Consider the following 27,940-nt stretch of genomic DNA (forward strand, 5'->3'; position numbering starts at 1 on the left):
ACTAGAGTAGACTGTTCTGTGATACTGATAATATGGAAATTGGTAACATGCGAATTGTGTGAACCTTGTATGAAAAATTATTGGAAAATTGGAAAACGCATAATCTATCTTAGAGGATTATTACTTTGTTAATTCTATGGGCGATGGGATTATCTCGCCAGTTCGTTTGAGTGTGCTGCCGTCGATGTTTTTTTTATTTTGCCTTCATTTCTGTCTTTATTTATTTCTTTCTATTTAGTTTTTAAAATCATCACTTGCCTCACACCTGCAGAGGTAGGTGTGTTTCTGAGTAGTGTGTCGTCGCCCCCTGAGGCATAGCAGAGTATGCCTCCGCTTTTATTTTCGGTTTATGGCAATAAGTCTTGCTACTAACAACACCCTGCTTTACGTGCTGCGTCGACACTAGAGGATGGCGGCATTTTTGGAGAGGAAAAGGTAGGGCTATAGGGGAGGTAGGAGGGAAAAAAAGTGTAGTATCTGTTCTTATCAGCTTAATATCTGATACGTCCTGCATCACACGACCAGAATATTAAAATCATTTTTGGCTTCTGACGGAGTGCTAGGGGCTTGCTCCACCTCTGTCGCGGGTTGGCCCGGCATTGCAGTACCGCCGGGATCGGCCCACCTAAAATTAATTAAAACACAGCCTGAAATGGGTTAACATTCTGCAGTGATCAGATATTCCGCTGGTAGCAAAACTTGTCGTAGTTGTTGATGTGCCCAGTAGTTAGTTGCTTACACACCACGATTTCTTTTAATTAATTTAAGATTATCTTAAGTAATTTTTTTTTTTTTTTTGCGGTTAGCCGGACCGCACTTGCAGCCGCATTACGCTAGGCTGGTAATTTATGGGGGCACAGGACAGTGCCTTCGGATGCCTCGTTAGCGTCTCTTATGGTCTGGTCACAGATAATTTTAATTAAATTGTTTGGAGTTATAACCTTAGCTCCTCGCGAACGTCGTCGTCGTCGCCGGCGCACGCACGCAGAATACGTGTGTACACACGCACACACACATATGCAGCAGGTGGTGGACGACGTAAGCACTCGGCTAGGTGTAGCTCGCGCCAGTATAGCTCGCACCGGCCTGACGCTGCTGTGGGGCGGCCTCACGGCTTCTCCACTGCCCTGGCAGCTAGCGGCGTTCAAATAGGAGTCGCAGTTTACTCCTCGACATGGAGGGTAGTACTGGGCTGTTGACGAGTGCTCTCGTATATTGTCGTTCCTTCCGGCACTTGCTTTTGCGATGTTTTCGACGGTCGCCTGTTGCCATATCAGCCCGCACCACCGTATGTCACTCCTTTCATGTGGAACGCACACGCTGCAAGCATTTAGGCCCTGACACTGCGGTTTTTCATCTGTGGCGGTACTCCGCAAGGATACCGCCCTTCGATTGTGCCATTCCAGCACTAATCGAAGTGCTAGGTTTTCCGGCCTGTTAGGAGACCGCTTCTGCAAACTGTGCGAGGAGATTTTTGCTGGTTGCGAGCTACCCGCCGATTTTCTAGCTGTACGTATTGGCTTTAATCCAAAGGTCACAGGTCACTGATGGGCTAAAGACGTACGTCCCATCACCGTTCTTAACACTGATTATAAGTTGGTGGCACGAAGTGTGGCTTCACGTCTTGAACAGGTAATGAATAAGGCACTTTGTCCCACTCAATCATGTGGCGTTTCGAATCGAACCACCTTCACCGCTGCTTCTATATACTGTGATGGTGTCTTACTCACCGACCGCCGACGCTCGAACCCCGGCTGCAATTGATCCCTAGATTTCGCCGGTGCCTTCGATAGGGTCTCCCATCCTTACCTGCTGGCCGTTATGTAGCGGATGGGTTTCGGGGAGCACTTCATAAGAGTCATCCGGCACTTCTTGGATGGAGCAAATTCCACAATCATTGTGAACGGCTGCAGATCACGACCAATTCCCATCAGACGATCAGTTCGACAAGGGTGTCCCTTGTCAGTGTATTTTATCACTTTGGCGCTGGACCCCATGCTGCGTGACATCGGACGGATGGTCGATGGTGTTCCTTTCCCAGGCGTCACCTTCCGCAGTGCGGCGTAGGCGGATGGTGTAGGTGTGTTTGTAGCAAACGCCAGGGACATCGATTCGGTTCGCCGAGTCCTCCACGTTTATGAACGAGCATCCGGTGCCATGTTAAAATCCAACAAAATGGTGCTAATCCCAATAGGACCACGATCATTGACCATCGAACGCCCATGCTACCGGATTGTAGGGGAACAACGTATCTTGGGTCTTGAGGTGACTGCCTGTCCACAGCGCATGTTAACACTCACGTGCAGGCGGATTCTCACGCGCCTCAGAGGACTTTGCGTGAGTCACACTGATCAACAACTCGACCTCTATCAACGAATCCAACTGATTAATACTTGCATCCTATCACGGGCATGGTATGTAGCACAACTCCTTACGCTACCGAAACAAACCAGCAGAGCCATCTCACAAACAGTATATTGCCTATTGTGGCGGCGTGCACTATTCAAAGTTGATGCACAGACTTGCACACTGCCAAAAGTCGATAGTCGCCTTGGACTCATTGACTTTCCCCGCAAATGTGCGGCAATCCTGATTCACCGTATCGCCACTTTGCGTGAGATTGACCCAGGTGGGACAACAGCGGTGCTTTTCGACCGTTATCGCCCACAATCGGCGCGTGCACCAGTATGCTTGACACATATTCCATTCCGGATGACGACAGTCAAGGACTATTACCTCAATCAAAGTTACATCCTAGCAGTGGCCACTGGCAAGGCACGCACATCGAAGCGCCTTTACTAGGCGCTTCGAGGCCAGCTCACACCACACAAATTGGAGGACAGACGACTGTCGGTCATCTGGCACCACGCTTGGGCTAATATCAACCACCTAGCCCTTCCCACAGAAGTTTCAGCACTATGGTATCGCGATGTAAACAATTTAATACCCACTAATCATCGCCTGGCGGCCATCCTCCTATGGCCCTCGGCTGCTTGCGGCCGATGTGGTGACGTAGACACCAGAGAGCATCGTCTCGTATGCCCTCACGTCACAGAAGTGTGGGACCTTGCACGTGTGCTATTAACGCTGATCGGTGGGACTACACTGGACTATGTGTCAGTCGACTGGTTCCTTACCCCTGATATTCAGACCAACCCCCGAACACGACGTAACGCAATGGTGTGTCTCTTGGGCCAAACCATTTTCACGATCTATGACCTTTGCCTCGCAGAAGCTGTCTCTTTCATGGACTACATTTGGAGCCAGCATCGCCTGGCGGAATCTGACCGGAAATATACCATTACTTTTGCAAGATTTCTTAAAGTTGCAATGGTTCATGGTTATCAAAAGGTGTTCCGGGCTAACTAAGGCACCTCGTATCAGAATTGCCTGAGTGTACCCCTGGATCTTTGTCACTCGGACTTCTAAACTACCCTTGACTTACCCATACCCCAGATTTGATATTGGCCTTCTGGGCATCACTAGAGTAGACTGTTCTGTGATACTGATAATATGGAAATTGGTAACATGCGAATTGTGTGAACCTTGTATGAAAAATTATTGGAAAATTGGAAAACACATAATCTATCTTAGAGGATTATTACTTTGTTAATTCAATGGGCGATGGGATTATCTCGCCAGTTCGTTTGAGTGTGCTGCCGTCGCTGTTTTTTTTTTTATTTTGCCTTCATTTCTGTCTTTATTTATTTCTTTCTATTTAGTTTTTAAAATCATCACTTGCCTCACACCTGCAGAGGGAGGTGTGTTTCTGAGTAGTGTGTCGTCGCCCCCTGAAGCATAGCAGAGCATGCCTCCGCTTTTATTTTCGGTTTATGGCAATAAGTCTTGCTACTAACAACACCCTGCTTTACGTGCTGCGTCGACACTAGAGGATGGCGGCATTTTTGGAGAGGAAAAGGTAGGGCTATAGGGGAGGTAGGAGGGAAAAAAAGTGTAATATCTGTTCTTATCAGCTTAATATCTGATACGTCCTGCATCACACGACCAGAATATTAAACTCATTTTGGCTGCTGACGGAGTGCTACCGGCTTGCTCCACCTCTGTCGCGGGTTGGCCCGGCATTGCAGTACCGCCGGGATCGGCCCACCTAAAATTAATTAAAACACAGCCTGAAATGGGTTAACATTCTGCAGTGATCAGATATTCCGCTGGTAGCAAAACTTGTCGTAGTTGTTGATGTGCCCAGTAGTTAGTTGCTTACCTACCACGATTTCTTTTAATTAATTTAAGATTATCTTAAGTAATTTTTTTTTTTTTTTTTTTTTTTTTTTTGCGGTTAGCCGGACCGCACTTGCAGCCGCATTACGCTAGGCTGGTAATTTATGGGGGCACAGGACAGTGCCTTCGGATGCCTCGTTAGCGTCTCTTATGGTCTGGTCACAGATAATTTTAATTAAATTGTTTGGAGTTATAACCTTAGCTCCTCGCGAACGTGGGTCGTCATCGCCGCCGCACGCACGCAGAATACGTGTGTACACACGCACACACACATATGCAGTAGGCGGTGGACGACGTAAGCACTCGGCTAGGTGTAGCTCGCGCCAGTATAGCTCGCACCGGCCTGACGCTGCTGTGGGGCGGCCTCACGGCTTCTCCACTGCCCTGGCAGCTAGCGGCGTTCAAATAGGAGTCGCAGTTTAATCCTCGACATGGAGGGTAGTACTGGGCTGTTGACGAGTGCTCTCGTATATTGTCGTTCCTTCCGGCACTTGCTTTTGCGATGTTTTCGTCTGTCGCCTGTTGCCATATCAGCCCGCACCACCGTATGTCACTCCCTCTTGTGGAACGCACACGCTGCAAGCATTTAGGCCCTGACACTGCGGTTTTTCATCTGTGGCGGTACTCCGCAAGGATACCGCCCTTCGATTGTGCCATTCCAGCACTAATCGAAGTGCTAGGTTTTCCGGCCTGTTAGGAGACCGCTTCTGCAAACTGTGCGAGGAGATTTTTGCTGGTTGCGAGCTACCCGCCGATTTTCTAGCTGTACGTATTGGCTTTAATCCAAAGGTCACAGGTCACTGATGGGCTAAAGACGTACGTCCCATCACCGTTCTTAACACTGATTATAAGTTGGTGGCACGAAGTGTGGCTTCACGTCTTGAACAGGTAATGAATAAGGTACTTTGTCCCACTCAATCATGTGGCGTTTCGAATCGAACCACCTTCACCGCTGCTTCTATATACTGTGATGGTGTCTTACTCACCGACCGCCGACGCTCGAACCCCGGCTGCAATTGATCCCTAGATTTCGCCGGTGCCTTCGATAGGGTCTCCCATCGTTACCTGCTGGCCGTTATGTAGCGGATGGGTTTCGGGGAGCACTTCATAAGAGTCATCCGGCACTTCTTGGATGGAGCAAATTCCACAATCATTGTGAACGGTTGCAGATCACGACCAATTCCCATCAGACGATCAGTTCGACAAGGGTGTCCCTTGTCAGTGTATTTTATCGCTTTGGCGCTGGACCCCATGCTGCGTGACATCGGACGGATGGTCGATGGTGTTCCTTTCCCAGGCGTCACCTTCCGCAGTGCGGCGTAGGCGGATGGTGTAGGTGTGTTTGTAGCAAACGCCAGGGACATCGATTCGGTTCGCCGAGTCCTCCACGTTTATGAACGAGCATCCGGTGCCATGTTAAAATCCAACAAAATGGTGCTAATCCCAATAGGACCACGATCATTGACCATCGAACGCCCATGCTACCGGATTGTAGGGGAACAACGTATCTTGGGTCTTGAGGTGACTGCCTGTCCGCAGCGCATGTTAACACTCACGTGCAGGCGGATTCCCACGCGCCTCAGAGGACTTTGCGTGAGTCACACTGATCAACGACTCGACCTCCATCAACGAATCCAACTGATTAATACTTACATCCTATCACGGGCATGGTATTTAGCACAACTCCTTACGCTACCGAAACAAACCAGCAGAGCCATCTCACAAACAGTATATTGCCTATTGTGGCGGCGTGCACTATTCAAAGTTGATGCACAGACTTGTACACTGCCAAAAGTCGATAGTCGCCTTGGACTCATTGACTTTCCCCGCAAATGTGCGGCAATCCTGATTCACCGTATCGCCACTTTGCGTGAGATTGACCCAGGTGGGACAACAGCGGTGCTTTTCGACCGTTATCGCCCACAATCGGCGCGTGCACCAGTATGCTTGACACATATTCCATTCCGGATGACGACAGTCAAGGACTATTACCTCAATCAAAGTTACATCCTAGCAGTGGCCACCGACAAGGCACGCACATCAAAGTACCTTTACTAGGCGCTTCGAGGCCAGCTCACACCACACAAATTGGAGGACAGACGACCGTCGGTCATCTGGCACCACGCTTGGGCTAATATCAACCACCTAGCCCTTCCCACAGAAGTTTCAGCGCTATGGTATCGCGATGTAAACAATTTAATACCCACTAATCATCGCCTGGCGGCCATCCTCCTATGGCCCTCGGCTGCTTGCAGCCGATGTGGTGACGTAGACACAGAAGTGTGGGACCTTGCACGTGTGCTATTAACGCTGATCGGTGGGACTACACTGGACTATGTGTCAGTCGACTGGTTCCTTACCCCTGATATTCAGACCAACCCCCGAACACGACGTAACGCAATGGTGTGTCTCTTGGGCCAAACCATTTTCACGATCTATGACCTTTGCCTCGCAGATGCTGTCTCTTTCATGGACTACCTTTGGAGCCAGCATCGCCTGGCGGAATCTGACCGGAAATATACCATTACTTTTGCAAGATTTCTTAAAGTTGCAATGGTTCATGGTTATCAAAAGGTTATCCAGGCTAACTAAGGCACCTCGTATAAGAATTGCCTGAGTGTACCCCTGGATCTTTGTCACTCGGACTTTCAAACTACCCTTGACTTACCCATACCCCAGATTTGATATTGGCCTTCTGGGCATCACTAGAGTAGACTGTTCTGTGATACTGATAATATGGAAATTGGTAACATGCGAATTGTGTGAACCTTGTATGAAAAATTATTGGAAAATTGGAAAACGCATAATCTATCTTAGAGGATTATTACTTTGTTAATTCTATGGGCGATGGGATTATCTCGCCAGTTCGTTTGAGTGTGCTGCCGTCGCTGTTTTTTTTTTATTTTGCCTTCATTTCTGTCTTTATTTATTTCTTTCTATTTAGTTTTTAAAATCATCACTTGCCTCACACCTGCAGAGGGAGGTGTGTTTCTGAGTAGTGTGTCGTCGCCCCCTCAGGCATAGCAGAGTATGCCTCCACTTTTATTTTCGGTTTATGGCAATAAGTCTTGCTACTAACAACACCCTGCTTTACGTGCAGCGTCGACACTAGAGGATGGCGGCATTTTTGGAGAGGAAAATGTAGGGCTATAGGGGAGGTAGGAGGGAAAAAAAGTGTAGTATCTGTTCTTATCAGCAAAATATCTGATACGTCCTGCATCACACGAGCAGAATATTAAACTCATTTTTGGCTTCTGACGGAGTGCTAGGGGCTTGCTCCACCTCTGTCGCGGGTTGGCCCGGCATTGCAGTACCGCCGGGATCGGCCCACCTAAAATTAATTAAAACACAGCCTGAAATGGGTTAACATTCTGCAGTGATCAGATATTCCGCTGGTAGCAAAACTTGTCGTAGTTGTTGATGTGCCCAGTAGTTAGTTGCTTACACACCACGATTTCTTTTAATTAATTTAAGATTATCTTAAGTAATTTTTTTTTTTTTTTTTTGCGGTTAGCCGGACCGCACTTGCAGCCGCATTACGCTAGGCTGGTAATTTATGGGGGCACAGGACAGTGCCTTCGGATGCCTCGTTAGCGTCTCTTATGGTCTGGTCACAGATAATTTTAATTAAATAGTTTGGAGTTATAACCTTAGCTCCTCGCGAACGTCGTCGTCGTCGCCGCCGCACGCACGCAGAATACGTGTGTACACACGCACACACACATATGCAGTAGGTGGTGGACGACGTAAGCACTCGGCTAGGTGTAGCTCGCGCCAGTATAGCTCGCACCGGCCTGACGCTGCTGTGGGGCGGCCTCACGGCTTCTCCACTGCCCTGGCAGCTAGCGGCGTTGAAATAGGAGTCGCAGTTTACTCCTCGACATGGAGGGTAGTACTGGGCTGTTGACGAGTGCTCTCGTATATTGTCGTTCTTTCCGGCACTTGCTTTTGCGATGTTTTCGACGGTCGCCTGTTGCCATATCAGCCCGCACCACCGTATGTCACTCCCTCTTGTGGAACGCACACGCTACAAGCATTTAGGCCCTGACACTGCGGTTTTTCATCTGTGGCGGTACTCCGCAAGGATACCGCCCTTCGATTGTGCCATTCCAGCACTAATCGAAGTGCTAGGTTTTCCGGCCTGTTAGGAGACCGCTTCTGCAAACTGTGGGAGGAGATTTTTGCTGGTTGCGAGCTACCCGCCGATTTTCTAGCTGTACGTATTGGCTTTAATCCAAAGGTCACAGGTCACTGATGGGCTAAAGACGTACGTCCCATCACCGTTCTTAACACTGATTATTAGTTGGTGGCACGAAGTGTGGCTTCACGTCTTGAACAGGTAATGAATAAGGTACTTTGTCCCACTCAATCATGTGGCGTTTCGAATCGAACCACCTTCACCGCTGCTTCTATATACTGTGATGGTGTCTTACTCACCGACCGCCGACGCTCGAACCCCGGCTGCAATTGATCCCTAGATTTCGCCGGTGCCTTCGATAGGGTCTCCCATCGTTACCTGCTGGCCGTTATGTAGCGGATGGGTTTCGGGGAGCACTTCGTAAGAGTCATCCGGCACTTCTTGGATGGAGCAAATTCCACAATCATTGTGAACGGCTGCAGATCACGGCCAATTCACATCAGACGATCAGTTCGACAAGGGTGTCCCTTGTCAGTGTATTTTATCGCTTTGGCGCTGGACCCCATGCTGCGTGACATCGGACGGATGGTCGATGGTGTTCCTTTCCCAGGCGTCACCTTCCGCAGTGCGGCGTAGGCGGATGGTGTAGGTGTGTTTGTAGCAACGCCAGGGACATCGATTCGGTTCGCCGAGTCCTCCACGTTTATGAACGAGCATCCGGTGCCATGTTAAAATCCAACAAAATGGTGCTAATCCCAATAGGACCACGATCATTGGCCATCGAACGCCCATGCTACCGGATTGTAGGGGAACAACGTATCTTGGGTCTTGAGGTGACTGCCTGTCCGCAGCGCATGTCAACACTCACGTGCAGGCGGATTCTCACGCGCCTCAGAGGACTTTGCGTGGGTCACACTGATCAACGACTCGACCTCCATCAACGAATCCAACTGATTAATACTTACATCCTATCACGGGCATGGTATGTAGTACAACTCCTTACGCTACCGAAACAAACCAGCAGAGCCATCTCACAAACAGTATATTGCCTATTGTGGCGGCGTGCACTATTCAAAGTTGATGCACAGACTTGTACACTGCCAAAAGTCGATAGTCGCCTTGGACTCATTGACTTTCCCCGCAAATGTGCGCCAATCCTGATTCACCGTATCGCCACTTTGAGTGAGATTGACCCAGGTGGGACAACAGCGGTGCTTTTCGACCGTTATCGCCCACAATCGGTGCGTGCACCAGTATGCTTGACACATATTCCATTCCGGATGACGACAGTCAAGGACTATTACCTCAATCAAAGTTACATCCTAGCAGCGGCCACCGACAAGGCACGCACATCGAAGCGCCTTTACTAGGCGCTTCGAGGCCAGCTCACACCACACAAATTGGAGGACAGACGACCGTCGGTCATCTGGCACCACGCTTGGGCTAATATCAACCACCTAGCCCTTACCACAGAAGTTTCAGCGCTATGGTATCGCGATATAAACAATTTAATACCCACTAATCATCGCCTGGCGGCCATCCTCCTATGGCCCTCGGCTGCTTGCGGCCGATGTGGTGACGTAGACACCAGAGAGCATCGTCTCCTATGCCCTCACGTCACAGAAGTGTGGGACCTTGCACGTGTGCTATTAACGGTGATCGGTGGGACTACACTGGACTATGTGTCAGTCGACTGGTTCCTTACCCCTGATATTCAGACAAACCCCCGAACACGACGTAACGCAATGGTGTGTCTCTTGGGCCAAACCATTTTCACGATCTATGACCTTTGTCTCGCAGATGCTGTCTCTTTCATGGACTACCTTTGGAGCCAGCATCGCCTGGCGGAATCTGACCGGAAATATACCATTACTTTTGCAAGGTTTCTTAAAGTTGCAATGGTTCATGGTTATCAAAAGGTGTTCCGGGCTAACTAAGGCACCTCATATAAGAATTGCCTGAGTGTACCCCTGGATCTTTGTCACTCGGACTTTCAAACTACCCTTGACTTACCCATACCCCAGATTTGATATTGGCCTTCTGGGCATCACTAGAGTAGACTGTTCTGTGATACTGATAATATGGAAATTGGTAACATGCGAATTGTGTGAACCTTGTATGAAAAATTATTGGAAAATTGGAAAACGCATAATCTATCTTAGAGGATTATTACTTTGTTAATTCTATGGGCGATGGGATTATCTCGCCAGTTCGTTTGAGTGTGCTGCCGTCGCTGTTTTTTTTTGTTTTGCCTTCATTTCTGTCTTTATTTATTTCTTTCTATTTAGTTTTTAAAATCATCACTTGCCTCACACCTGCAGAGGGAGGTGTGTTTCTGAGTAGTGTGTCGTCGCCCCCTCAGGCATAGCAGAGTATACCTCCACTTTTATTTTCGGTTTATGGCAATAAGTCTTGCTACTAACAACACCCTGCTTTACGTGCTGCGTCGACACTAGAGGATGGCGGCATTTTTGGAGAGGAAAAGGTAGGGCTATAGGGGAGGTAGGAGGGAAAAAAAGTGTAGTATCTGTTCTTATCAGCTTAATATCTGATACGTCCTGCATCACACGACCAGAATATTAAACTCATTTTTGGCTTCTGACGGAGTGCTAGGGGCTTGCTCCACCTCTGTCGCGGGTTGGCCCGGCATTGCAGTACCGCCGGGATCGGCCCACCTAAAATTAATTAAAACACAGCCTGAAACGGGTTAACATTCTGCAGTGATCAGATATTCCGCTGGTAGCAAAACTTGTCGTAGTTGTTGATGTGCCCAGTAGTTAGTTGCTTACACACCACGATTTCTTTTAATTAATTTAAGATTATCTTAAGTAATTTTTTTTTTTTTTTGCGGTTAGCCGGACCGCACTTGCAGCCGCATTACGCTAGGCTGGTAATTTATGGGGGCACAGGACAGTGCCTTCGGATGCCTCGTTAGCGTCTCTTATGGTCTGGTCACAGATAATTTTAATTAAATTTTTTAGAGTTATAACCTTAGCTCCTCGCGAACGTCGTCGTCGTCGCCGCCGCACGCACGCAGAATACGTGTGTACACACGCACACACACATATGCAGTAGGTGGTGGACGACGTAAGCACTCGGCTAGGTGTAGCTCGCGCCAGTATAGCTCGCACCGGCCTGACGCTGCTGTGATGCGGCCTCACGGCTTCTCCACTGCCCTGGCAGCTAGCGGCGTTGAAATAGGAGTCGCAGTTTACTCCTCGACATGGAGGGTAGTACTGGGCTGTTGACGAGTGCTCTCGTATATTGTCGTTCCTTCCGGCACTTGCTTTTGCGATGTTTTCGACGGTCGCCTGTTGCCATATCAGCCCGCACCACCGTATGTCACTCCCTCTTGTGGAACGCACACGCTGCAAGCATTTAGGCCCTGACACTGCGGTTTTTCATCTGTGGCGGTACTCCGCAAGGATACCGCCCTTCGATTGTGCCATTCCAGCACTAATCGAAGTGCTAGGTTTTCCGGCCTGTTAGGAGACCGCTTCTGCAAACTGTGCGAGGAGATTTTTGCTGGTTGCGAGCTACCCGCCGATTTTCTAGCTGTACGTATTGGCTTTAATCCAAAGGTCACAGGTCACTGATGGGCTAAAGACGTACGTCCCATCACCGTTCTTAACACTGATTATAAGTTGGTGGCACGAAGTGTGGCTTCACGTCTTGAACAGGTAATGAATAAGGTACTTTGTCCCACTCAATCATGTGGCGTTTCGAATCGAACCACCTTCACCGCTGCTTCTATATACTGTGATGGTGTCTTACTCACCGACCGCCGACGCTCGAACCCCGGCTGCAATTGATCCCTAGATTTCGCCGGTGCCTTCGATAGGGTCTCCCATCCTTACCTGCTGGCCGTTATGAAGCGGATGGGTTTCGGGGAGCACTTCATAAGAGTCATCCGGGACTTCTTGGATGGAGCAAATTCCACAATCATTGTGAACAGCTGCAGATCACGACCAATTCCCATCAGACGATCAGTTCGACAAGGGTGTCCCTTGTCAGTGTATTTTATCGCTTTGGCGCTGGACCCCATGCTGCGTGACATCGGACGGATGGTCGATGGTGTTCCTTTCCCAGGCGTCACCTTCCGCAGTGCGGCGTAGGCGGATGGTGTAGGTGTGCTTGTAGCAAACGCCAGGGACATCGATTCGGTTCGCCGAGTCCTCCACGTTTATGAACGAGCATCCGGTGCCATGTTAAAATCCAACAAAATGGTGCTAATCCCACTAGGACCACAATCATTGACCATCGAACGCCCATGGTACCGGATTGTAGGGGAACAACGTATCTTGGGTCTTGAGGTGACGGCCTGTCCGCAGCGCATGTTAACACTCACGTGCAGGCGGATTCTCACGCGCCTCAGAGGACTTTGCGTGAGTCACACTGATCAACGACTCGACCTCCATCAACGAATCCGACTGATCGATACTTACATCCTATCACGGGCATGGTATGTAGCACAACTCCTTACGCTACCGAAACAAACCAGCAGAGCCATCTCACAAACAGTATATTGCCTATTGTGGCGGCGTGCACTATTCAAAGTTGATGCACAGACTTGTACACTGCCAAAAGTCGATAGTCGCCTTGGACTCATTGACTTTCCCCGCAAATGTGCGGCAATCCTGATTCACCGTATCGCCACTTTGCGTGAGATTGACACAAGTGGGACAACAGCTGTGCTTTTCGACCGTTATCGCCCACAATCGGCGCGTGCACCAGTATGCTTGACACATATTCCATTCCGGATGACGACAGTAAAGGACTATTTCCTCAATCAAAGTTACATCCTAGCAGTGGCCACCGACAAGGCACGCACATCGAAGCGCCTTTACTAGGCGCTTCGAGGCCAGCTCACACCACACAAATTGGAAGACAGACGACCGTCGGTCATCTGGCACCACGCTTGGGCTAATATCAACCACCTAGCCCTTCCTACAGAAGTTTCAGCGCTATGGTATCGCGTTGTAAACAATTTAATACCTTCTTCAATAAAATTCTTCAGGGTATCAGACCGCATCGTCATGATTTAAAATGCGCCAACGTTTCGGCCAGCGTTGCAGCAGGGCTTCATCAGGGCCTTACGTTAACGTAAGGCCCTGATGAAGGCTAGCTGCAACGCTGGCCGAAACGTTGGCGCATTTTAAACCATGACGATGCGGTCTGATACCCTGAAGAATTTTATTGAAGAAGACAACGGCCGCGGAAGCCTACGCTTAAATTTAATACCCACTAATCATCGCCTGGCGGCCATCCTCCTATGGCCCTCGGCTGCTTGCGGCCGATGTGGTGACGTAGACACCAGAGAGCATCGTCTCCTATGCCCTCACGTCACAGAAGTGTGGGACCTTGCACGTATGCTATTAACGCTGATCGGTGGGACTACACTGGACTATGTGTCAGTCGACTGGTTCCTTACCCCTGATATTCAGACCAACCCCCGAACACGACGTAACGCAATGGTGTGTCTCTTGGGCCAAACCATTTTCACGATCTATGACCTTTGCCTCGCAGAAGCTGTCTCTTTCATGGACTACCTTTGGAGCCAGCATCGCCTGGCGGAATCTGACCGGAAATATACCATTACTTTTGCAAGATTTCTTAAAGTTGCAATGGTTCATGGTTATCAAAAGGTGTTCCGGGCTAACTAAGGCACCTCGTATAAGAATTGCCTGAGTGTACCCCTGGATCTTTGTCACTCGGACTTTCAAACTACCCTTGACTTACCCATACCCCAGATTTGATATTGGCCTTCTGGGCATCACTAGAGTAGACTGTTCTGTGATACTGATAATATGGAAATTGGTAACGTGCGAATTGTGTGAACCTTGTATGAAAAATTATTGGAAAATTGGAAAACGCATAATCTATCTTAGAGGATTATTACTTTGTTAATTCTATGGGCGATGGGATTATCTCGCCAGTTCGTTTGAGTGTGCTGCCGTCGCTGTTTTTTTTTATTTTGCCTTCATTTCTGTCTTTATTTATTTCTTTCTATTTAGTTTTTAAAATCATCACTTGCCTCACACCTGCAGAAGGAGGTGTGTTTCTGAGTAGTGTGTCGTTGCCCCCTGAGGCATAGCAGAGTATGCCTCCGCTTTTATTTTCGGTTTATGGCAATAAGTCTTGCTACTAACAACACCCTGCTTTACGTGCTGCGTCGACACTAGAGGATGGCGGCATTTTTGGAGAGGAAAAGGTAGGGCTATAGGGGAGGTAGGAGGGAAAAAAAGTGTAGTATCTGTTCTTATCAGCTTAATATCTGATACGTCCTGCATCACACGACCAGAATATTAAACTCATTTTTGGCTTCTGACGGAGTGCTAGGGGCTTGCTCCACCTCTGTCGCGGGTTGGCCCGGCATTGCAGTACCGCCGGGATCGGCCCACCTAAAATTAATTAAAACACAGCCTGAAATGGGTTAACATCCTGCAGTGATCAGATATTCCGCTGGTAGCAAAACTTGTCGTAGTTGTTGATGTGCCCAGTAGTTAGTTGCTTACACACCACGATTTCTTTTAATTAATTTAAGATTATCTTAAGTAATTTTTTTTTTTTTTTTTTTTTTTTTTGCGGTTAGCCGGACCGCACTTGCAGCCGCATTACGCTAGGCTGGTAATTTATGGGGGCACAGGACAGTGCCTTCGGATGCCTCGTTAGCGTCTCTTATGGTCTGGTCACAGATAATTTTAATTAAATTGTTTGGAGTTATAACCTTAGCTCCTCGCGAACGTCGTCGTCGTCGCCGCCGCACGCACGCAGAATACGTGTGTACACACGCACACACACACATATGCAGTAGGCGGTGGACGACGTAAGCACTCGGCAAGGTGTAGCTCGCGCCAGTATAGCTCGCACCGGCCTGACGCTGCTGTGGGGCGGCCTCACGGCTTCTCCACTGCCCTGGCAGCTAGCGGCGTTCAATTAGGAGTCGCAGTTTACTCCTCGACATGGAGGGTAGTACTGGGCTGTTGACGAGTGCTCTCGTATATTGTCACCCCCTGCGGGTTTGGGGGTTAGAATAGGCCCGCGGTATTCCTGCCTGTCGTAAGAGGCGACTAAAAGGAGTCTCAAACGTTTCGGCCTTCTGTGATGGTCCCCTCTCGGGTTTGACCTCCATCTATCTAAATTATTCCGAAGAGCGAGCCAATTGGGGAAGGGCACCTTACATGGTGCACTGTATCCTTCGTGCAATTAGACCTATAGCCGTCTTTCTCGTCGTTGCCGTGGTGTCCCGCTCGTTTTCGATCTCCTGGGCGATTACCACGCTGCACTCTGCAGTGTTTCTTTTAACTGTGACGACGACCTTGGCCATTTTTGCACCTAAGATCCAGCACGGTAGCCAGTCCGTTGTGGTGGGGTCGCCATGTACCCTCTTGGTTGTAGCCCCCTGACAACACAGTGATCGCTCTACTGATGCCTGCGCCGTTCACTCCCCACGTATGCCAAGGAGTAGATGCCCATCTCCCTGGGGCATCAGGACTCCCGGCAATGGCCATCCTGCCAGGTGGCCTTTGCTGTGGCTGGGTGGCGCCCGTGGGGAGGGCCCTTGGTCGGAGTAGGTGGCATCAGGGCGGATGACCCGCAATGAAGCGTGGTACATCATCTATCGCTGGTGGGCCTCCACCAGCAGTCTCTAAGCGATCGAGGTCTAACCTCAACGTGAAGAAATTGGATCAGAGATCGTTTCCATCCCCAGCTACTCCATGGGAGGAACGACTTGCTAAAGAAGGCAGTGGAGAATATTCACCCCGGTACCTCGTGTGTACGCGGGTTGATGGAGAATCTTTCATGTCGACCAAGCCCCAGTTTTTTGTGGAGCATTTAGAGGACAAGTTCGGGGAGGTGGAGGGCCTGTCCAAGATGCGCTCTGGTTCTGTGCTCATCAAAACGGCATCCTCTGCCCAGTCACGGAGGTTGCTCAATTGTGACAAGTTGGGGGATGTTTCCGTTAGCATCACGCCGCATAAGAGTCTCAACATGGTCCAGGGTATTATATTCCACAGGGATCTTCTTCTGCAGTCCGACGATGAATTACGCGCCAACCTCGAACGACGAGGTGTTCACTTCGTCCGGCGCGTCCATCGGGGTCCGAGGGATAATCAGGTAGCCACCGGTGCCTTCATCTTGGCCTTTGAGGGTGATGTCTTACCCGAAAAGGTTAAGGTGATGGTTTACCGTTGTGATGTGAAACCATATATCCCTCCTCCGATGCGGTGTTTTAAATGCTGGAAGTTCGGGCACATGTCATCTCGCTGTACTTCCAGCATCACGTGTCGGGATTGCGGACGTCCTTCGCATCCTGATACTCCATGTGCTCCGCCTCCCATTTGTGTTAACTGTGGCGAACACCATTCCCCCTGCTCACCGGACTGTCGCATCTTCCAGAAGGAAAGGAAGATAATGGAATATAAGACCCTGGACCGCCTGACCTACACCGAGGCAAGGCGGAAATATGAGCGGCTACATCCCGTGCCCATGACATCCACCTATGCCGCTGCTGCACAAGCAGTCCGATCCTCTCCCGTGTCATCACGTACTGCTGCCTCTCAGCTATGTCTCAATGCACCGGCCCCCTTGGTTGTGGGGGGCACTTCGCCCACTGTTGCTCCATCTACTCCAGGAGCAACACCACCCCAACCATCAGGGACATTCGTCCCCCCTTCCCAGCCGGAGAAGCGTAGGGCTTCTTTGGCCACTCCAGCCAGGAAGGGGTCCCTTGGGGCCCTCCCTTCCCAGGCTTTGCCCAGTGTCAAAGCGGACCCACGCAAAGTTTTGAAACAACAACCGGTCGCTGGTCATCGGGCTTCACGGTCGTCGTCCGTCCCCGAGACTGACCCAGTGGGGCCCTCCCAGCCAGACCCTCCCAAGGCACAGCGTGCAAAGCCGTTGAAGAAACAGGCTCCCAAGCAACCTGACATTGCGGTGGTGGCACCTGTCCCACCGCAACCTTCAAACTCTGCGTCTGAGGACGAGGTGGAGATCCTGGCGTCCGCTGAGGACCTCGATCTCGCCAGTCCCTCCGACGCCATGGAAAGCACTGGCGCAGGTGCACACTTGGAGGCAGCAGGTGACCCGGCGGCGTAATTTGCCTTCCCCGTCCCGTCACGCCTTTCCCAGCAATGGCCAGTACCATCCTCCAGTGGAACTGCAGCGGTTTCTTCCACCATTTAGCTGAGCTCCGCCAACTTATCAGCCTTCGCCCTTTCTTCTGCATTGCTCTCCAGGAAACTTGGTTTCCAGCGATGCGAACCCCCGCCCTCCGTGGCTATCGGGGTTATTACAAGAACCGAGCAGCTTATGAAAGGGTGTCTGGTGGCGTCTGCATATATGTCCTTCACACTCTGCACAGCGAGTCTGTCCCTCTCCAGACGCCTTTAGAGGCTGTCGCTGTACGCGTATGGACGCCACAGGCTATTACCGTCTGCAGTCTTTACATTCCACCGGATGGTGATGTCTCGCAGCATGTCCTGGCTGCACTGGTCGCCCAATTGCCGCCGCCTTTCTTGCTATTGGGCGACTTCAACGCCCATAGCCCTCTGTGGGGTGGGTCAGTGGCCACAGGTCGAGGCGCCATCGTTGAACATTTGTTGTCGCAGCTCGATCTCTCGCTGTTAAATGATGGCGCCTTCACACACTTCAGTGTGGCGCATGGCACCTACTCCGCCATTGACCTTTCCATCTGTAGCCCTAGCCTCTTACCGTCTGTCCAATGGAGTGTGCATGACGACCTGTGTGGTAGTGACCATTTTACGATCATTTTGTCACTACCACAGCGCCACTCTTCTGGGCGCCCTAGCAGATGGGCTATGAATAAGGCTGACTGGGACTTGTTCTCCTCCACTGCCGCTTTTGAGCCTCTCTCTACCGCTGACATTGATGCGGTGGTTCAATCGGTCACCACCGGCATCGTTACTGCCGCCGAATCTGCCATTCCCCATTCCTGTGGGTCCCCTCGGCGGAAGGCTGTGCCTTGGTGGTCGCCTGAGATCGCTGAAGCGATTAAAGACCGCCGGCGGGCGCTCCAGCGTCACAAGCGACATCCCTCCCTCGACCACCTTATCGCCTTCAAACGGCTGCGTGCGCGGGCCCGCCTCCTTATCCGCCAAGGCAAGAAGGAGTGCTGGGAGCGGTATGTGTCCACCATTGGCCTCCATGTCACTCCATCGCAGGTCTGGGCCAGGATTCGACGCGTCTACGGCTATCGGCCACCTGTCAGCGTCCCTGCGCTCTCACTGAATGGAGCAGTTTGTACCGACTCCGACGTCATTGCAAATCGCTTAGCAGAGCATTTTGCTATGAGTTCCGCTTCTGCGAATTACCCCCAGGCCTTCCGCTCCATTAAAGAGCGGATGGAACGTCGGAGCCTTTCGTTTCGCACCAACCACACAGAATCTTACAATGCTCCATTTAGTGAGTGGGAATTTCGCAGTGCCCTCGCTGCTTGCCCTGATACCGCTCCTGGGCCAGATGGCATCCACTGTCAGATGCTGAAACACCTTTCCGTGGACTGCCAGCGGCGCCTTCTCGATCTTTACAACCGTCTTTGGGTCGAGGGGGAGTTTCCGTCGCAATGGCGGGAAGGCATTGTCATCCCCGTTTTGAAGCCTGGAAAGAACCCTCTGGAGGTGGACAGCTACCGTCCCATTAGCCTCACCAACGTTCTTTGCAAGTTGCTTGAACGGATGGTGAGCCGGCGCTTGAATTGGGTACTGGAGTCTAGGGGCCTTCTGGCTCCATCTCAGGGTGGGTTCCGTAAAGGCCGCTCCGCCGCCGACAATCTGGTGAGCCTGGAGTCGGCCATCCGTACTGCCTTTTCCCGCCGTCAGCACCTGGTCGCTGTCTTTTGCGACATGCGGAAGGCGTACGATACGACGTGGCGTCATCACATTCTTTCTACGCTCCATGGATGGGGTCTTCGGGGTCCTCTGCCGATTTTTATCCGCAATTTTCTGTCGTGTCGTACCTTCCGCGTGCAAGTCGCGGCCTCGTATAGTTCCTCCCACGTCCAGGAGAACGGTGTGCCACAGGGTTCCGTTTTAAGTGTCTGTCTGTTTTTAATAGCCATTAACGGTCTTGCTGCGGCCGTGGGAAACTCTGTCTCCGCTTCCCTGTATGCTGACGACTTCTGCCTTTATTACAGCTCTCCCAGCATTGCAGCTGTTGAACGTCAGCTACAGGGCGCTATCCGTAAGGCGCAGTCTTGGGCTGTAGCCCATGGGTTTCAGTTTTCGGCAGCCAAGACCCGCGTTATGCATTTCTGCCGGCGCCGAACAGTCCATCCTGAGCCGCGGCTTTATCTTGCCGACGAACTCCTTGCTGTGGTGGAGACCCACAGGTTTTTGGGGGTGGTTTTCGATGCCCGGTTGACTTGGCTGCCTCATATCCGGCAGCTTAAACAGACGTGTTGGCGGCATCTAAACGCTCTGAGATGCTTGAGCCACACCCGCTGGGGCGCCGACCGCTTTACCCTGTTGCGGCTCTACCAGGCGTTAATCCAGTCCCGTCTGGATTATGGGAGCCTGGCTTATGGCTCAGCATCCCCATCTGCGTTACAGGTGCTGGACCCAATTCTCCACAGCGGGATACGCCTTGCCACTGGTGCTTTCCGCACCAGCCCCGTGGACAGCGTACTAGTGGAGGCAGGTGTACCTCCCCTGCGGTTCCGACGCCAACGTTTGCTGGCCGCTTATGCTGCCCATGTTCTAAGCTCGCCCGGGCATCCAAATTATCGTCTCCTGTTCCCGCGATCGGTCGTCCATCTGCCAGATCGTCGGCCCCGGTCTGGTTGTACAATAGCGGTCCGCGTCAAAGAGCTTCTCTCTGGGCTTCAGGTTTTTACTGTTCCACCTACTTTCCGGGCTACTTTGCATACACCCCCATGGTGTGTTCGTCGCCCTTGCCTTCGGCTGGACCTGGCACAGGGCCCGAAGGACTCAGTCCCTCCAGAGGCCTTCCGCCGCCGCTTTTATTCTATCCTGGCCACGTATCAGGGCTCTGGTATTGTCTACACTGACGGTTCGATGGTTGCTGGTCGTGTCGGGTATGCGCTCACTCTAGGGGACCGTTCCGAACAACGTTCCTTGCCGGATGGCTGCAGCGTTTACACTGCTGAACTGGTCGCCATCTTTCGTGCCCTAGAGTATATCCGCTCCTGCTCAGGTGAGTCCTTCGTTATCTGTAGCGATTCCCTGAGCGGTTTACGAGCTCTCGACCAGTGTTTCCCTCGTTCTCGTTTGGTGATGGCTATCCACGAGTCTCTGCATACTCTCGCCTGTTGCGGCCGCTCTGTGGTCTTTGTGTGGACCCCCGGTCATGTCGGTATCCCGGGTAACGAACATGTTGACCGCCTGGCGAAAGAGGCCACCAGTAAGCCATCTCTGGACCTTGGCCTCCCTGAGACTGATTTGCGGGCTGTCTTCCGCCGCAAAATCTTGGCGCTATGGGACGAGGAATGGCGCGAACTGACAATGTCCAATAAACTCCGTGCTGTCAAGGAGACGACGGCTGTGTGGCGGTCATCCCTGCGAGCCACTCGCAGGGACTCGGTAGTTCTTTGCCGGCTCCGCATTGGCCACACCCGGCCGACACACAGTTATTTACTGCGCCGGGAGGACCCTCCTCTATGTCGCTGTGGGGCAGCCGTGACAGTGGCCCACATTTTGCTGGCCTGCCCCCTTTTAGCAGTGGTCAGGCAGACATTTGCGCTGCCTGCTACGCTCCCTGCCCTTTTAACAGACGACTCCACTACGGCTGACTTAGTTTTACGTTTTATTCGGGCAGGGGGATTTTATCATTTACTCTGAGTGTTTCTGTTTTTTTTTTGTTTTGTGTTGACTCTGGCCTTTGGCCTACGATTTTCCACTGATTTTTTAATGTGTTTCTAAGTGGTTGTCTTTTCCTTATTTATTTCTATGGTCGGCCAACCACCGTCACACTCTGTGTGGCTTTTAGTTTGTTTTGTCTTGTCTTTGTCTCAGTATCCCTTGTTCTGTATTGTCTGTGGTATCTTCTGTTCCTTGTTTTTATTCTCTGTGGGTGTTCTTTGTCTTTGGAAAAAGGGACCGAAGACCATGGCAGTCTGGTCCCTTTAATCCCCCAAACCAACCAACTATCTTGGGTCTTGAGGTGACTGCCTGTCCACAGCGCATGTTAACACTCACGTGCAGGCGGATTCTCACGCGCATCAGAGGACTTTGCGTGAGTCACACTGATCAACGACTCGACCTCCATCAACGAATCCAACTGATTAATACTTACATCCTATCACGGGCATGGTATGTAGCACAACTCCTTACGCTACCGAAACAAACCAGCAGAGCCATCTCACAAACAGTATATTGCCTATTGTGGCGGCGTGCACTATTCAAAGTTGATGCACAGACTTGTACACTGCCAAAAGTCGATAGTCGCCTTGGACTCATTGACTTTCCCCACAAATGTGCGGCAATCCTGATTCACCGTATCGCCACTTTGCGTGAGATTGACCCAGTTGGGACAACAGCGGTGCTTTTCGACCGTTATCGCCTACAATCGGCGCGTGCACCAGTATGCTTGACACATATTCCATTCCGGATGACGACAGTCAAGGACTATCACCTCAATCAAAGTTACATCCTAGCAGTGGCCACCGACAAGGCACGCACATCGAAGCGCCTTTACTAGGCGCTTCGAGGCCAGCTCACACCGCACAAATTGGAAGACAGACGACCGTCGGTCATCTGGCACCACGCTTGGGCTAATATCAACCACCTAGCCCTTCCCACAGAAGTTTCAGCGCTATGGTATCGCGTTGTAAACAATTTAATACCTTCTTCAATAAAATTCTTCAGGGTATCAGACCGCATCGTCATGGTTTAAAATGCGCCAACGTTTCGGCCAGCGTTGCAGCTAGCCTTCATCAGGGCCCTGATGAAGGCTAGCTGCAACGCTGGCCGAAACGTTGGCGCATTTTAAACCATGACGATGCGGTCTGATACCCTGAAGAATTTTATTGAAGAAGACAACGGCCGCGGAAGCCTACGCTTAAATTTAATACCCACTAATCATCGCCTGGCGGCCATCCTCCTATGGCCCTCGGCTGCTTGCGGCCGATGTGGTGACGTAGACACCAGAGAGCATCGTCTCCTATGCCCTCACGTCTCAGAAGTGTGGGACCTTGCACGTATGCTATTAACGCTGATCGGCGGGACTACACTGGACTATGTGTCAGTCGACTGGTTCCTTACCCCTGATATTCAGACCAACCCCCGAACACGACGTAACGCAATGGTGTGTCTCTTGGGCCAAACCATTTTCACGATCTATGACCTTTGCCTCGCAGAAGCTGTCTCTTTCATGGACTACCTTTGGAGCCAGCATCGCCTGGCGGAATCTGACCGGAAATATACCATTACTTTTGCAAGATTTCTTAAAGTTGCAATGGTTCATGGTTATCAAAAGGTGTTCCGGGCTAACTAAGGCACCTCGTATAAGAATTGCCTGAGTGTACCCCTGGATCTTTGTCACTCGGACTTTCAAACTACCCTTGACTTACCCATACCCCAGATTTGATATTGGCCTTCTGGGCATCACTAGAGTAGACTGTTCTGTGATACTGATAATATGGAAATTGGTAACGTGCGAATTGTGTGAACCTTGTATGAAAAATTATTGGAAAATTGGAAAACGCATAATCTATCTTAGAGGATTATTACTTTGTTAATTCTATGGGCGATGGGATTATCTCGCCAGTTCGTTTGAGTGTGCTGCCGTCGCTGTTTTTTTTTATTTTGCCTTCATTTCTGTCTTTATTTATTTCTTTCTATTTAGTTTTTAAAATCATCACTTGCCTCACACCTGCAGAAGGAGGTGTGTTTCTGAGTAGTGTGTCGTTGCCCCCTGAGGCATAGCAGAGTATGCCTCCGCTTTTATTTTCGGTTTATGGCAATAAGTCTTGCTACTAACAACACCCTGCTTTACGTGCTGCGTCGACACTAGAGGATGGCGGCATTTTTGGAGAGGAAAAGGTAGGGCTATAGGGGAGGTAGGAGGGAAAAAAAGTGTAGTATCTGTTCTTATCAGCTTAATATCTGATACGTCCTGCATCACACGACCAGAATATTAAACTCATTTTTGGCTTCTGACGGAGTGCTAGGGGCTTGCTCCACCTCTGTCGCGGGTTGGCCCGGCATTGCAGTACCGCCGGGATCGGCCCACCTAAAATTAATTAAAACACAGCCTGAAATGGGTTAACATCCTGCAGTGATCAGATATTCCGCTGGTAGCAAAACTTGTCGTAGTTGTTGATGTGCCCAGTAGTTAGTTGCTTACACACCACGATTTCTTTTAATTAATTTAAGATTATCTTAAGTAATTTTTTTTTTTTTTTTTTTTTTTTTTGCGGTTAGCCGGACCGCACTTGCAGCCGCATTACGCTAGGCTGGTAATTTATGGGGGCACAGGACAGTGCCTTCGGATGCCTCGTTAGCGTCTCTTATGGTCTGGTCACAGATAATTTTAATTAAATTGTTTGGAGTTATAACCTTAGCTCCTCGCGAACGTCGTCGTCGTCGCCGCCGCACGCACGCAGAATACGTGTGTACACACGCACACACACACATATGCAGTAGGCGGTGGACGACGTAAGCACTCGGCAAGGTGTAGCTCGCGCCAGTATAGCTCGCACCGGCCTGACGCTGCTGTGGGGCGGCCTCACGGCTTCTCCACTGCCCTGGCAGCTAGCGGCGTTCAATTAGGAGTCGCAGTTTACTCCTCGACATGGAGGGTAGTACTGGGCTGTTGACGAGTGCTCTCGTATATTGTCACCCCCTGCGGGTTTGGGGGTTAGAATAGGCCCGCGGTATTCCTGCCTGTCGTAAGAGGCGACTAAAAGGAGTCTCAAACGTTTCGGCCTTCTGTGATGGTCCCCTCTCGGGTTTGACCTCCATCTATCTAAATTATTCCGAAGAGCGAGCCAATTGGGGAAGGGCACCTTACATGGTGCACTGTATCCTTCGTGCAATTAGACCTATAGCCGTCTTTCTCGTCGTTGCCGTGGTGTCCCGCTCGTTTTCGATCTCCTGGGCGATTACCACGCTGCACTCTGCAGTGTTTCTTTTAACTGTGACGACGACCTTGGCCATTTTTGCACCTAAGATCCAGCACGGTAGCCAGTCCGTTGTGGTGGGGTCGCCATGTACCCTCTTGGTTGTAGCCCCCTGACAACACAGTGATCGCTCTACTGATGCCTGCGCCGTTCACTCCCCACGTATGCCAAGGAGTAGATGCCCATCTCCCTGGGGCATCAGGACTCCCGGCAATGGCCATCCTGCCAGGTGGCCTTTGCTGTGGCTGGGTGGCGCCCGTGGGGAGGGCCCTTGGTCGGAGTAGGTGGCATCAGGGCGGATGACCCGCAATGAAGCGTGGTACATCATCTATCGCTGGTGGGCCTCCACCAGCAGTCTCTAAGCGATCGAGGTCTAACCTCAACGTGAAGAAATTGGATCAGAGATCGTTTCCATCCCCAGCTACTCCATGGGAGGAACGACTTGCTAAAGAAGGCAGTGGAGAATATTCACCCCGGTACCTCGTGTGTACGCGGGTTGATGGAGAATCTTTCATGTCGACCAAGCCCCAGTTTTTTGTGGAGCATTTAGAGGACAAGTTCGGGGAGGTGGAGGGCCTGTCCAAGATGCGCTCTGGTTCTGTGCTCATCAAAACGGCATCCTCTGCCCAGTCACGGAGGTTGCTCAATTGTGACAAGTTGGGGGATGTTTCCGTTAGCATCACGCCGCATAAGAGTCTCAACATGGTCCAGGGTATTATATTCCACAGGGATCTTCTTCTGCAGTCCGACGATGAATTACGCGCCAACCTCGAACGACGAGGTGTTCACTTCGTCCGGCGCGTCCATCGGGGTCCGAGGGATAATCAGGTAGCCACCGGTGCCTTCATCTTGGCCTTTGAGGGTGATGTCTTACCCGAAAAGGTTAAGGTGATGGTTTACCGTTGTGATGTGAAACCATATATCCCTCCTCCGATGCGGTGTTTTAAATGCTGGAAGTTCGGGCACATGTCATCTCGCTGTACTTCCAGCATCACGTGTCGGGATTGCGGACGTCCTTCGCATCCTGATACTCCATGTGCTCCGCCTCCCATTTGTGTTAACTGTGGCGAACACCATTCCCCCTGCTCACCGGACTGTCGCATCTTCCAGAAGGAAAGGAAGATAATGGAATATAAGACCCTGGACCGCCTGACCTACACCGAGGCAAGGCGGAAATATGAGCGGCTACATCCCGTGCCCATGACATCCACCTATGCCGCTGCTGCACAAGCAGTCCGATCCTCTCCCGTGTCATCACGTACTGCTGCCTCTCAGCTATGTCTCAATGCACCGGCCCCCTTGGTTGTGGGGGGCACTTCGCCCACTGTTGCTCCATCTACTCCAGGAGCAACACCACCCCAACCATCAGGGACATTCGTCCCCCCTTCCCAGCCGGAGAAGCGTAGGGCTTCTTTGGCCACTCCAGCCAGGAAGGGGTCCCTTGGGGCCCTCCCTTCCCAGGCTTTGCCCAGTGTCAAAGCGGACCCACGCAAAGTTTTGAAACAACAACCGGTCGCTGGTCATCGGGCTTCACGGTCGTCGTCCGTCCCCGAGACTGACCCAGTGGGGCCCTCCCAGCCAGACCCTCCCAAGGCACAGCGTGCAAAGCCGTTGAAGAAACAGGCTCCCAAGCAACCTGACATTGCGGTGGTGGCACCTGTCCCACCGCAACCTTCAAACTCTGCGTCTGAGGACGAGGTGGAGATCCTGGCGTCCGCTGAGGACCTCGATCTCGCCAGTCCCTCCGACGCCATGGAAAGCACTGGCGCAGGTGCACACTTGGAGGCAGCAGGTGACCCGGCGGCGTAATTTGCCTTCCCCGTCCCGTCACGCCTTTCCCAGCAATGGCCAGTACCATCCTCCAGTGGAACTGCAGCGGTTTCTTCCACCATTTAGCTGAGCTCCGCCAACTTATCAGCCTTCGCCCTTTCTTCTGCATTGCTCTCCAGGAAACTTGGTTTCCAGCGATGCGAACCCCCGCCCTCCGTGGCTATCGGGGTTATTACAAGAACCGAGCAGCTTATGAAAGGGTGTCTGGTGGCGTCTGCATATATGTCCTTCACACTCTGCACAGCGAGTCTGTCCCTCTCCAGACGCCTTTAGAGGCTGTCGCTGTACGCGTATGGACGCCACAGGCTATTACCGTCTGCAGTCTTTACATTCCACCGGATGGTGATGTCTCGCAGCATGTCCTGGCTGCACTGGTCGCCCAATTGCCGCCGCCTTTCTTGCTATTGGGCGACTTCAACGCCCATAGCCCTCTGTGGGGTGGGTCAGTGGCCACAGGTCGAGGCGCCATCGTTGAACATTTGTTGTCGCAGCTCGATCTCTCGCTGTTAAATGATGGCGCCTTCACACACTTCAGTGTGGCGCATGGCACCTACTCCGCCATTGACCTTTCCATCTGTAGCCCTAGCCTCTTACCGTCTGTCCAATGGAGTGTGCATGACGACCTGTGTGGTAGTGACCATTTTCCGATCATTTTGTCACTACCACAGCGCCACTCTTCTGGGCGCCCTAGCAGATGGGCTATGAATAAGGCTGACTGGGACTTGTTCTCCTCCACTGCCGCTTTTGAGCCTCTCTCTACCGCTGACATTGATGCGGTGGTTCAATCGGTCACCACCGGCATCGTTACTGCCGCCGAATCTGCCATTCCCCATTCCTGTGGGTCCCCTCGGCGGAAGGCTGTGCCTTGGGTCGCCTGAGATCGCTGAAGCGATTAAAGACCGCCGGCGGGCGCTCCAGCGTCACAAGCGACATCCCTCCCTCGACCACCTTATCGCCTTCAAACGGCTGCGTGCGCGGGCCCGCCTCCTTATCCGCCAAGGCAAGAAGGAGTGCTGGGAGCGGTATGTGTCCACCATTGGCCTCCATGTCACTCCATCGCAGGTCTGGGCCAGGATTCGACGCGTCTACGGCTATCGGCCACCTGTCAGCGTCCCTGCGCTCTCACTGAATGGAGCAGTTTGTACCGACTCCGACGTCATTGCAAATCGCTTAGCAGAGCATTTTGCTATGAGTTCCGCTTCTGCGAATTACCCCCAGGCCTTCCGCTCCATTAAAGAGCGGATGGAACGTCGGAGCCTTTCGTTTCGCACCAACCACACAGAATCTTACAATGCTCCATTTAGTGAGTGGGAATTTCGCAGTGCCCTCGCTGCTTGCCCTGATACCGCTCCTGGGCCAGATGGCATCCACTGTCAGATGCTGAAACACCTTTCCGTGGACTGCCAGCGGCGCCTTCTCGATCTTTACAACCGTCTTTGGGTCGAGGGGGAGTTTCCGTCGCAATGGCGGGAAGGCATTGTCATCCCCGTTTTGAAGCCTGGAAAGAACCCTCTGGAGGTGGACAGCTACCGTCCCATTAGCCTCACCAACGTTCTTTGCAAGTTGCTTGAACGGATGGTGAGCCGGCGCTTGAATTGGGTACTGGAGTCTAGGGGCCTTCTGGCTCCATCTCA

At 51.4% G+C, this 27,940-nt stretch overlaps 1 non-coding gene and 5 pseudogenes across 1 annotated transcript; all 6 read left to right on the forward strand.

Moving 5' to 3' along the window:
• Window positions 1–417: 417 nt before the first annotated feature.
• Window positions 418–630, forward strand: LOC124719193 (annotated as a pseudogene).
• Window positions 631–3,901: 3,271 nt separating this feature from the next.
• On the forward strand, window positions 3,902–4,113 carry LOC124721468 (annotated as a pseudogene).
• Window positions 4,114–7,382: 3,269 nt separating this feature from the next.
• LOC124721419 lies at window positions 7,383–7,575 on the forward strand. The gene has a single exon (XR_007006329.1). It is a non-coding gene; the product is annotated as a U2 spliceosomal RNA (small nuclear RNA).
• Window positions 7,576–10,844: 3,269 nt separating this feature from the next.
• LOC124719066 lies at window positions 10,845–11,057 on the forward strand (annotated as a pseudogene).
• Window positions 11,058–14,570: 3,513 nt separating this feature from the next.
• LOC124719122 lies at window positions 14,571–14,783 on the forward strand (annotated as a pseudogene).
• An 8,596-nt stretch (window positions 14,784–23,379) lies between these two features.
• LOC124719126 lies at window positions 23,380–23,592 on the forward strand (annotated as a pseudogene).
• The last annotated feature ends 4,348 nt before the right edge of the window (window positions 23,593–27,940 follow it).

This window comes from Schistocerca piceifrons, chromosome 1 (assembly GCF_021461385.2).
Source record: "Schistocerca piceifrons isolate TAMUIC-IGC-003096 chromosome 1, iqSchPice1.1, whole genome shotgun sequence".
Classification (NCBI taxonomy): domain Eukaryota; kingdom Metazoa; phylum Arthropoda; class Insecta; order Orthoptera; family Acrididae; genus Schistocerca; species Schistocerca piceifrons.